The 10,462-nt window shown below is 40.4% G+C and overlaps 1 protein-coding gene across 2 annotated transcripts in view; it reads left to right on the top strand.

Annotated features, from left to right (window-relative positions):
* Window positions 1-3,751: 3,751 nt before the first annotated feature.
* The window catches only part of UBE2U (ubiquitin conjugating enzyme E2 U), a 357,359-nt gene continuing 350,648 nt past the window's right edge, over window positions 3,752-10,462 (top strand). Inside the window, exon 1 of one of the 2 annotated variants that reach the window (XM_078669184.1) lies at window positions 3,752-4,171. The gene's annotated coding sequence lies outside the window, so the exon portion shown is untranslated. Of the gene's footprint in view, window positions 4,172-4,370; window positions 4,491-10,462 lie in introns of those variants that run through there. The other variant, XM_078669191.1, reaches the window with a different exon arrangement.

The raw sequence follows: 10,462 nt of genomic DNA, 5'->3' as shown, positions 1-10,462 counted from the left end.
AGGTTTGTTACTTAGCAGCATCCAACTTATCTAACTTAACTAGTCCTACCTAACTTTAACTATTCCCTAACCATCCTCTGTGCTACCAGTAAATTACTGATAGAGATCGGGGGTCACCTGACCAATAATTTCACTATATAGTTTTCGGGCCCATAAATTTCAATTCACCATATACATTAATCAGGCGACCTCACAAATCTACCATCAGCAACCCTGATTCCTTCCTATTGTATTCTAGTGTACCCGACTTACCATCGACCGTCACGGGTACCTAATGACCACGATAGATCAGGGAGCTAGCTGTAAAGAAAGGCAGGCAAAATACAAACCCAACTTCATGAACTTTGATTTTCATAAAATGACCACGGACAACTGAGAAGTTTTAAAGGTTTTATCTAGAAATCAGTATCTGCGAGTATTAGGCTTACAGTTAAAAGGCAATCAATAATCAAGATAACAAAAAGCACGTAACCATACAAGAAAAGTGTAAGGGCAATCATTTAAGTTTGTAAATAGAGTGACAGGGAACACGCTAAGTAGACTTAAACTGAAACTCAAGAATGGACATCTATAAATGAGCAAGCTTATTGCATGTACTAGAATTATACTATTGGACGTACTTCATGAGAGAGAATTTAGAAACTTATACACCTATAGAAAGGGTAAAAGGTGGGAACCGCTATAATTCTAACGTTATATCATTAACTGTAGTTTTCAGGAGAGAAATATAAAACACATCTAATTCATAAACAGTACGGGGAAGAATTGTGCTCTAAAAAGGTAAGGTAACATAGAAACATACTATGAGAATAAAATGCAATAGGTTTCATATGGTAGACTGCGGAAAGCATGGAAAATATAACATGTGCACAGGTATGTCTTTATTGAAGCAAAGACAGAAAATAGAAAGGTGCAGTATAGAGTTCTCAGCCCTATCTATATATTTACCTAGAATGGTGTGAAAACCAACCCTGGCCACGGATCAGTCAAGGACAGGAAATACCCCAAGGAATAGCAGTCATCAATGGGACCGCAGGTGCAGAATGGACACCCCAGGACAGGACAGGAAACCCAGATTAGGATCAGGACAGGACCACCAAGGCACGACCAGCACCCGCAGTTCGGAAGCAACGCCTGCGCTCCACCCTCTCTGCAGCTATCAGTCAGAACCCCGATTGGGTTAGGGAACTCTCCGGCAAAGTGCTCCGCCAGCACTTAAGGTTTAGTAAAACCTTCAAAAGTCTATGGTCAATTTCGGACAGAGTGCTCCACAGCGCTCTGTAAATTCAGTCACCTATTGAGTGCGTTGGGTCAGTGACAGGTCAGCTATTCAGACAAGTCGGACAAATTCTATAGCTAAACCTAGGCTAGATATACTGTTTTCGGGTCAGTGTACCACCCCCCAATGTTGCAAAGTGTCAGAATCCACAATTTCGATTGGTCCCAAAGTAGGCTAAGTTAACACACCAATCAGAACAGACTACTGCAAGCCTAAATTTACATTCTTGGGTACCGCCTAGCAAGATTGGGGTTCCCATGAGAAGTCGTACTGAATACAATAGGAAGAATACATTGTTAATATTGTTACAGATTTCAGTTTTTCTGGCTGGGTGAAGGTGCATCTTCCCAGGCACATCTTGGCAGCGACTTTCTCTTGGCGCTGTGTCAATGCCACCTCGCTACTTCTGATTCTGCGCAGTACTGCACTCCAACATCGACTCCCAAGCACCCCATCACCCCTCCGTACCGAGGATACATGAAAAGTAAGCGAAAACAAATTAAAACATAGAAATAAATGAATAAACTACATAACATGATTGTGAATTTATGAATTATCACTATAAAAATATACTATGCAATTATTTATTAGTGCAATACACAATAACACGGGAGCATCTGCACAAGTTTCACTATATTATTACACAAGCAGCCATCTTGTGGCTATTACGCATGCACACCCTTTCCCTCCAAAATCACAACTACGTCACGTCACGTGAGTGTGACTAAGGCATGCGCAGAAGCAATATTCTAAACGGCGGCCATTTTAAAGACACAAATTAATCGTATTAGTAAAACACATAGGCAAGCATCACTAGGATACATGTATATAGTAAAAATAAAGAAAATTAGTAAGACGTACAATTGGATTACAGAGTTATACATGAATCGAGGTTCTTGATTTCAGCAAGTCGCGTAATGTGCGAAATCTTGCTTCATCAGTAGGAGATCAAATATAGCGTGTGAGGTGTCGTTGAACCAGGTCTGTGTGAGGAAGAGCATGTCAACCTTGTGAAGGGTGATGGAATCGGAGATTTGAAGTTTATGCCTTACTGCTGATCTGCAATTGTGGAGCAGACAGCGCAGCTCTGTCAAGACTGTTTTGGTGATGGGGGTACTTGGGCTCTGCAGGGTGATTGGGATGTTGTACTTATACAGGGGTGCTCTGGAGGGTTTAGGTGGAAACTTTGTTCTGACAGAGGAGATGGTCGGAATAGAGTAGACAATAGGGTAATCGGGAGGTGCAGGTTGAATAAGGGTGGCATTCGAAGGCTTGTGTGAGATAACCAAGTTTGCCGATGAGGGGTTGGGCTTAGTTATAGTGGGGTGAGGGGGCGAGGTGCAGCTCGTGGGATGGTGCGGGTTATCCACAGGAATGGGGGTGCATGGAAAGGAGGGAAACTTGGAGCTTAAAAGTGAGATGGCACTTACAAGCTGGGATAAGGACGCGCGTCTCACAGCCCCACTCTCGCTCCACCAAAACAATAATTGCAGGCGCAGAGAGCTAGCCTGAAACGGAGGGTGAACACACGCCCCCGAACAAAGCGGCGTTAATAATAAGCGACCGGTAAGCAGCAGCACGAAACAAGGAACCGGAGAGTTCCCAATTAGCATATAATAACAGCGCAAGCTGCAATAAACAAAGCGCAAGCAGAATAACAAAGCGTGCTCAATTCCCACAAAGCAAATAGCACAATAAGGTAATGATATGGAAAAAACACTTAACTGGCTGCGGAGCAGCAAAGAAAGAGGAAGTTGGAACCTCTATGACTCTTTATATACCTTCTACATACTCTACGGTTACCCAGTGTTTATGGGTAGTGTAGTTTTTTGATTTCTTTACTGTGTTTTCATTGGCTGCTGTGTCTAGTAAAGAAATTGAGAAAAGCATAATCGGAGCCTCCGTCCTGACATAGAATTGCTCTTCTATAAATCACACTCGCAAAGCTATTTTAATACTTGGTTTGACTTAGAAGCATCTGAAAACTCAGAAGCTTTTCCACATATAAATGTACAAGATGGTTATCCTACATCATATAACCTTTTCAGAAGTAATGAATACGTGATTCCAATGTCACTTGTGCTCAAGAAGGATTTAGAATTAACAAAGTCTCAAATGTTGATTTTACCCAATTGCAAAATAATTCCACCAGTGAAGCTAATGATGAAAATGTTTGTAGAGCATCGTCTCGTGATATGTTAGAGGGTGCAACTTCCAGCTCTGGAAGGTTGACGCGCCTTCCTTGCAGATTTAATGAATTTGTAATGTATTAGTTTTCGTTGAAGGGGGGATATGTTGTACTGTTCTTGGGTTCAATAAAGTTATTGCACATGTAACCTAGGCCTTCACCTCACAACTTAGCCTGCTACCTTTTGCATTGTGAGGTCATTTAGAATCCCGCTGTTGTATTTAGTGCACGTCATGGAATGTTGGTTGATTTCCGTGCTAACCTTTCCATCTGTCAGCCACGCTTCATGCTGGTTGCTCGTGGGCCTTTTACTTTAATAAATATCATTTTATATTATTCGGTCTTGGCGACCTTTATAAATGACACTTATAGGAAAGTGGTTTTAAATATAGGGAAGGGAAACAGATTGTCTTTGCCATTCCAAAAACAAATTGAAAATTGCACGCATTTTGGTTCGCGTCTGGCGCCCACTGGACCAGAGAACGTTGTTTGTGTTTCAAGCCTCGCTTTGGATAGAAGCGGAGTAACATACCGTAAATGTTTCTGAAGAAATCACAGGAGGCTTTCGGCTTCTTTCGTAGAGCGAGGTTTGGAACGCGCCTCCTTCAATGGCGGCAGCGCTGTGTTGCTAGGCAACGTTTAACACAGCGCAGGAGGAGCCCATTGCTGAGTGATTTCTTCGTGCTGGTTCCAAAGGAAGAGAGGTAAGCCGCGTGCTTTACATATTACATATGCAGGTAAATCAGTTTTCAAAGTACAGAAGAAGACGAGCTCAAAATGTATGTGTCTTAGTTTCGTAGATAGGGACACGTACCCTTATACGCAGACATTTCGTATAGATAAGAGGGAGATTTAAGAAATGAATACTTGGCAGTGTCACACTTCACCGCAAGGGTAGATGGCCCAACCCAAACAAGGAACGGAGCGAGCATTTTCGTGGGAGTGATGTGTCCGCCTTAGAAATGCCCGGCGATGCCCTAGATGTAAATCGCCAGCCGTATACATGACAACATTAGAGAACAGGTAGGAGGGAGTACTTGATTAACTCATTACCGTGGATTAAAAATGAGGTGTTTTTTAACTGCAAGAAACAAATACAATCTCCAAGAATGATGGCATGCAGCTGCAGCATGCCTTGTACCGCGTATAAGTGGGCGAGCCAATAAGTTAACATGGAATGCCTAGCCAAGGGTCTTAGAGCCCGTGCACAAGCCGAGCCCTGAGGATTTGTGTTATCTAAATCATACCACTTAAAATGTGATAAAGCATTTTTAAAGTTCAAAAAAGTGGATTTCCCTAACATGTGGAAGATTTGACATTAATCGTGCAGATTATAGCACCGCACTGAGAAGTGCTTATCAAAAGTGAAACTTGTTTACAGCTTGTAGTCTGACCTCATAATTGAACGTGCTTTCAGACGCAATAATGAAAAAAAGAGTTTAGGTGAAATAAAAAATGTGCCTAAGATTACACAGTTTAAGCAAGGAAGCACAATTTTCTCAGGGTTTCTGGTCTCTGTCTCTACACATCAGCCAGTAATTGGGCATCTTTTTGTCTTTCCTTATGTGAAGGCTTTGTTTTTACCTCTTAGTGCATTCTTACCCAGTGTTTAAAATATAGCTTGAACTCAACCCGAAGTATTAAAACTATTTCCAGGAGCACCAGTTACATTACACAAGACTTGCATGCTTTGGGAGTTAGGGACACAGACAAATCACTGACCACATTGTTAAGTGTGGAAAAGGCTGCTTTATTGAAACAGGTGCACATTAACAGCTTATTTCTGGGCAAACCACCTTACAAACTAACACCTCGCTAAACAGCCAATTAATTACCCAATGTCCTACCCACACCGCTAGAGTCCCATTCACAATACCCTACCACGCAAGTATCTCATTACTGTTGATGCGCATTTCGACTTTTTCAACTTTTACTTACCCCCTCAGCCTAAGACTGCAAGTATTAAACTCTAAGCAACTAAACTTTGTAAAGAGGCGATAGAGTCGGTAGTTCAAGTAAAATTAAGTTTATTACATAAATCAGTAAAGACCCACTGGTGCACAGCAGTAAGACGTCCTGTATCCACTAACTCCAACCGCTTCTGCCTTAGAATCTAAATCTGACATAACAGTATTCCAAAACGACATCATACATTCTGAGTAAACCATGGCAACAGAACAAGGAAACTTTATTGAGACATGGCTATGAAACATACACATACCACATGTCCCTTTTAAAAAATAAAATAAAATAATAATAAACTATTCCATAATATAATCATCAAATTTCTTAGGAGCTTTAACAATTCTTTTTTTGTAAAGATAAATCCCTTTCTGGATGATTACTTTCTACATCATTCCTGACCAGATGATCACCCACTTGCTCATCAAATTCAGAATCCAAACTCATACCAGCAAAACATTCAGAATCCATATTCTTTGAAGAAGTAGCATTAGACTTCCCATCAGCAAATTCACAATCCAAACTCATACCAGCAAAACATTCAGAAACCATATTCCTTGAAGAAGTAGCAACAGACTTCCCACCATTCTCACAAAACAAAGTACCATGACTTTCCAATTCCTCCTTTTTAAGGAAATCTTCCTGTCCAGGTTTAAGAACAATATAGGTGCTCTTATTCCACCACCCTTTGTTCTTTAACAACACAGCAGAATCAGTAACCCTCTCCACCAAATAAGGTAGAGAGAATTTAGAAGAACCTTTGATTTGTTGAGAAACAGGTTTAATGACTCTCACCCAACTTCCCACTTCAACAGACTTGCACTTAGCCTTCTCATAAGCATCATGATAAGTTTTGTTCAAACCACGGGACACACCCAAATTATGTCTGGCGTTAGCGAGACAACTCTCAAAGGACTGAATGGTACTAGTCTTAATAAAATCAGGCGTGAGAGAAGTTCTGCTCTGCCTTCCCCTCATCAACACATAAGGAGATACACCTGTACTTGAATGAGGAGTGTTATGATAACTCCAAAATTTCACCTTTAAAAAATCAAACACATCCAAATCATTGTCTAAAGCGGACTGAATTCCTTCCTTAAAAAATCTGTTAGCACGTTCTACCAGACCATTGGCCTTGGGCCAATATAACGGTGCTCTTTCAGAACAAACTCCAAACTTTTCAAGAAAGGTCTGCATTTTAGCAGAAATAAACTGAACCCCATTATCAGACAATGTTTATCCGAGCAAATACACACCTTGCAATTATCCACAAAACGTTCAACAGCAGCATCCATCCCCGGCCACCAATAATGCATTTTAAGTAATCTCTTAGTACCAGATACACCAGGATGTCCACAATGAGCCAAGACAACAAGCTTATTCCTAATACCCATAGGTGGAACAAACAAATCATGCCTCATTAACATATCATTCACAATAGTAAGTTCACTCGAAATCTGAGCAAAACTTTGCAAGCTAGAATCCAAACTTTTAGACAGTGGCCATCCATTAACCACAAACTCTTTAACCCTAGTCAACACTTGATCTTGTTTGAGAAACTCACACCATTCCTTCTCAGAAATATTCTTCCCACAATCACCTATGGCATCCACCACCGCAACAACACATTCATGCAAATCAATCATTTTTTCATCATCCACATCCACAGGAGGAAGTCTAGATAAGCAGTCTGCTGTTACATTTTTTCCTCCTGCAATATGCCTAATTTCAAAAGTAAATTCTTGAAGGCGTGCAATAAGTCTCACTAATCTTGATGAAGCATTACCAGACCTCACTCCATCCATCATAAACACTAATGGTTTGTGATCAGTGACAAGAACAAAAGGACGACCCCACAAAAAATTCTTACATTTTTCTACCGCCCATACACACGCAAGGGCCTCTTTTTCAATAGTGCTGTAAAATTTTTCTGCTCCTCTAATTCCTCTAGAAATGAAAGAAATGACTCTCTCCTTGCCATTAACCAAATAAGTAAATACTGCGCCTAGACCTATGGCACTAGCATCAACTGTAACAAATGATTTACCATTAGGATCAAATGTGTTAAGACCTGGTGCCTGTGCTATACGTTTTTTTACTTGATTGAACGCCTCATCATGTATTTGTGTCCACACAAACTTTGTACCTTTTTTAAGCAATTGTCTCAAAGGCTCAACTACTAAGGCATATCCTTTACAAACCTGGCATAGTATTCTCCAAGTCCCAAAAAGGAACGTAGAGAATCTTTATCGTATGGCTTACTTGCTTTATCTAAGGCATTCACTAAATCATCTTTGGGAAAAATACCTCGACTTGAAATTTTGTGACCTAAATAATCAATTTCTTTAACTAGAAATTTGCATTTGTCCTTGATAACTGTCATGCCTTTAGTTTCAAGAATATTTAACACAGACTCTAAAATACTGTGATGTTCCTCACAAGTCTTTGCAAAAATTAAAATATCGTCTTGAAACGATTGTACACCTTTAATACCTTGAAAAAGAGTTTCTACAAGTTTCTGAAAGACACTGGCAGCTGATGCCAGGCCAAAAGGAAGTCTTAAAAACCTATAAACCTCAAAAGGTGTAACAATGGCTGTCAAATCTTTGGAAGAATCATCAAGTAGCACCTGATGATAAGCTGACTTTAAGTCAATGACAGAAAAATATTTAGCATCATTGACAGCAGCTAATAATTCTTGAATTCTGGGAAGTGGATGGGTTTCAACAACAATATTTTTGTTTAAAGATCTAAGATCTACACACAATCTTAACTCATTCTTTTTTTTAAGTGCAATCACGATAGCCGAAATCCATTCTGAGCTATCAGTAGATTCAATTATACCTTCACTCACTAAGTTGTCCAAATGCAACTTCAAATTTTCTCTAACGCTTAATGGAACCATCCGTACTTTATGCTGAATTGGAATAGCTCCATCTTTGAGCTTGATCTTGTGAGCAAAACCTTTTACTTGGCCCACCTTATTTTTAAAAACAGCACTATGTTTGGCAAGAATAGAGTCAACAACAGGATTTTCTGAATTGACTAAATTAACAGAAATGTCCCTCAATCTAATCGTAGTGTCAGTACCAGGACATAACATGACTCCTAATCTGCCTAGATGGTACCACCCAACAATATTTTTTCCATCAATAGCAACATATACTTTGGTAAAAATGTTCCTACCCTCTAATTCTAGACTGCCTTCAAAATACCCCAACATTTTAATATCAAAATTACCAAAAGCTTTTGGAATGATATCAGTATGTTTAAGAACAATGCCAATCCAATTTTGATGAAAAAAAACATCGGATAAAATAGTGATGGGTGACCCGAATCTGCCATGACATCCAAACTTACTTTACCAATTTGGACTATACCTGGGCGCATTTCAATCCCCTCAGCTCGCCCTCCCATGTGGCGTCCCGCAAGGCTCATCCCTAAGTCCGACACTCTTTAACATCTATGTGTCGGACTTAGCAAGGGTGATTAAGAACCACCGGATGAGCCTTACCTCCTACGCCGACGACACCCAATTGGTGATCGCTATTAAGAACAACGGGGAGGAGGTTGCCACCAGATTCCAAGAAGGCATGCTTGCCATCAAGGAATGGATGTCGGAAAACTGCCTGCGCCTCAACTCGGAGAAAACCGAGGTAGTGATCTTTGGAAATTTATCACCACAGTGGTCCACTCTTTGGTGGCCGACACCCCTCGGAGCCCCTCCAGAACCAGTAAAAAAGGTCAGGAACTTAGGCATTATATTTGACGACAATCTTAATTTTTCCAACCATGCCAACCAGGTTGCGTCGTCTGCTTTCTACAAGCTTAAGATAATTAAAAAAATCCTGCCCTATCTCCCGGAGAGTGCTAAGAAAACAGTGGTGAGCTCCTTAGTACTCTCTTCACTCGACTACTGTAACGGACTGTTTGTAAACGCCCAGGCAAGGGTGGTGGCCAAACTCCAGCTTATACAAAATGCGGCCGCAAGGCTACTAGCTGGCATTCCTAAGTTTCAGTCCACCAGGCACGCGATTAGAAATCTCCACTGGCTAATAGTGAGAAATCGCATCAGATTCAAGACCCTGTGTCTCACCTACAAAGCTCTCAAGGGTCTTGGACCAGCCTTTCTCAAACGAAAACTTCAATATTACTCACCAAAAAGATCCTTACGCTCCGAACATAGCCACCTACTGGTAGTGCCACGCACCAGGACGGTGACATGGGGCGACAGAAGCTTTACTAATGCCGCAGCCAAAATCTGGAACACGCTCCCAAAGGAAATAAAACTGGCACCATCGTTATTTCAGTTTAGAAAACTGGTAAAAACTTGGTTATTCGATCAATAATCCGCTCAGAAACGATACGTTTGAAGAAAGATACCACCTATTCTGGGATTTTCAGCAAAATTATAGCGCCAAGACACCCACGGGTATACGCCGCGCTTTATAAATTTTTAAAATAAATAAATAAATAAATACCTAGAGGTGCCTTAAAAGGTAAGTTAACATTAAAAATAGACCATTCAGAACATGGATCATACAACATTAAAAGTAAGTTATCTAAATCTTCCTCAACATTTGAAATAGCACTTACAGAAACTTTAGTAGAAGGTCTCAAAGTTTTGCATAAACTTTGAAGATGACCAATCTTATTACACTTTAAACATTTTTTTTTAAAGCAGGACAATCAGGAAAATTAGCAAGATGTGTTTTCGAGCCACATCTAAAACAACTCAGTTTACCACTTTTTATAACTCCTGGTTTAAACGATCTTTGCCCAGATTGAATGGCACACACATTAGAAGAGACATTGAGCTCATCTTTTGATATTGCTTTAGCTGATTGAATAGACCTTTCGATCCCTTTAGCAATATCTAAAACTTCTTCCAAGGTAGGGTTACGACAAGCTAATAGTCTCTCCTGTACCTTCTTGGACTCGCAATTCAAAACAAATTGATCCCTAATACAGTAATTAATATTAGCCCCAAAATCACAGTCTGCCGCTAAGACTCTGAGAGCAGCTACATAGTC

The sequence above is a fragment of the Lissotriton helveticus genome, chromosome 1_2 (genome assembly GCF_964261635.1).
Source record: "Lissotriton helveticus chromosome 1_2, aLisHel1.1, whole genome shotgun sequence".
NCBI classification, from domain to species: Eukaryota; Metazoa; Chordata; class Amphibia; order Caudata; family Salamandridae; genus Lissotriton; species Lissotriton helveticus.
Note: the sequence above shows the minus strand (reverse complement) of the source record. Positions and strands in the feature narration are given on the sequence as shown.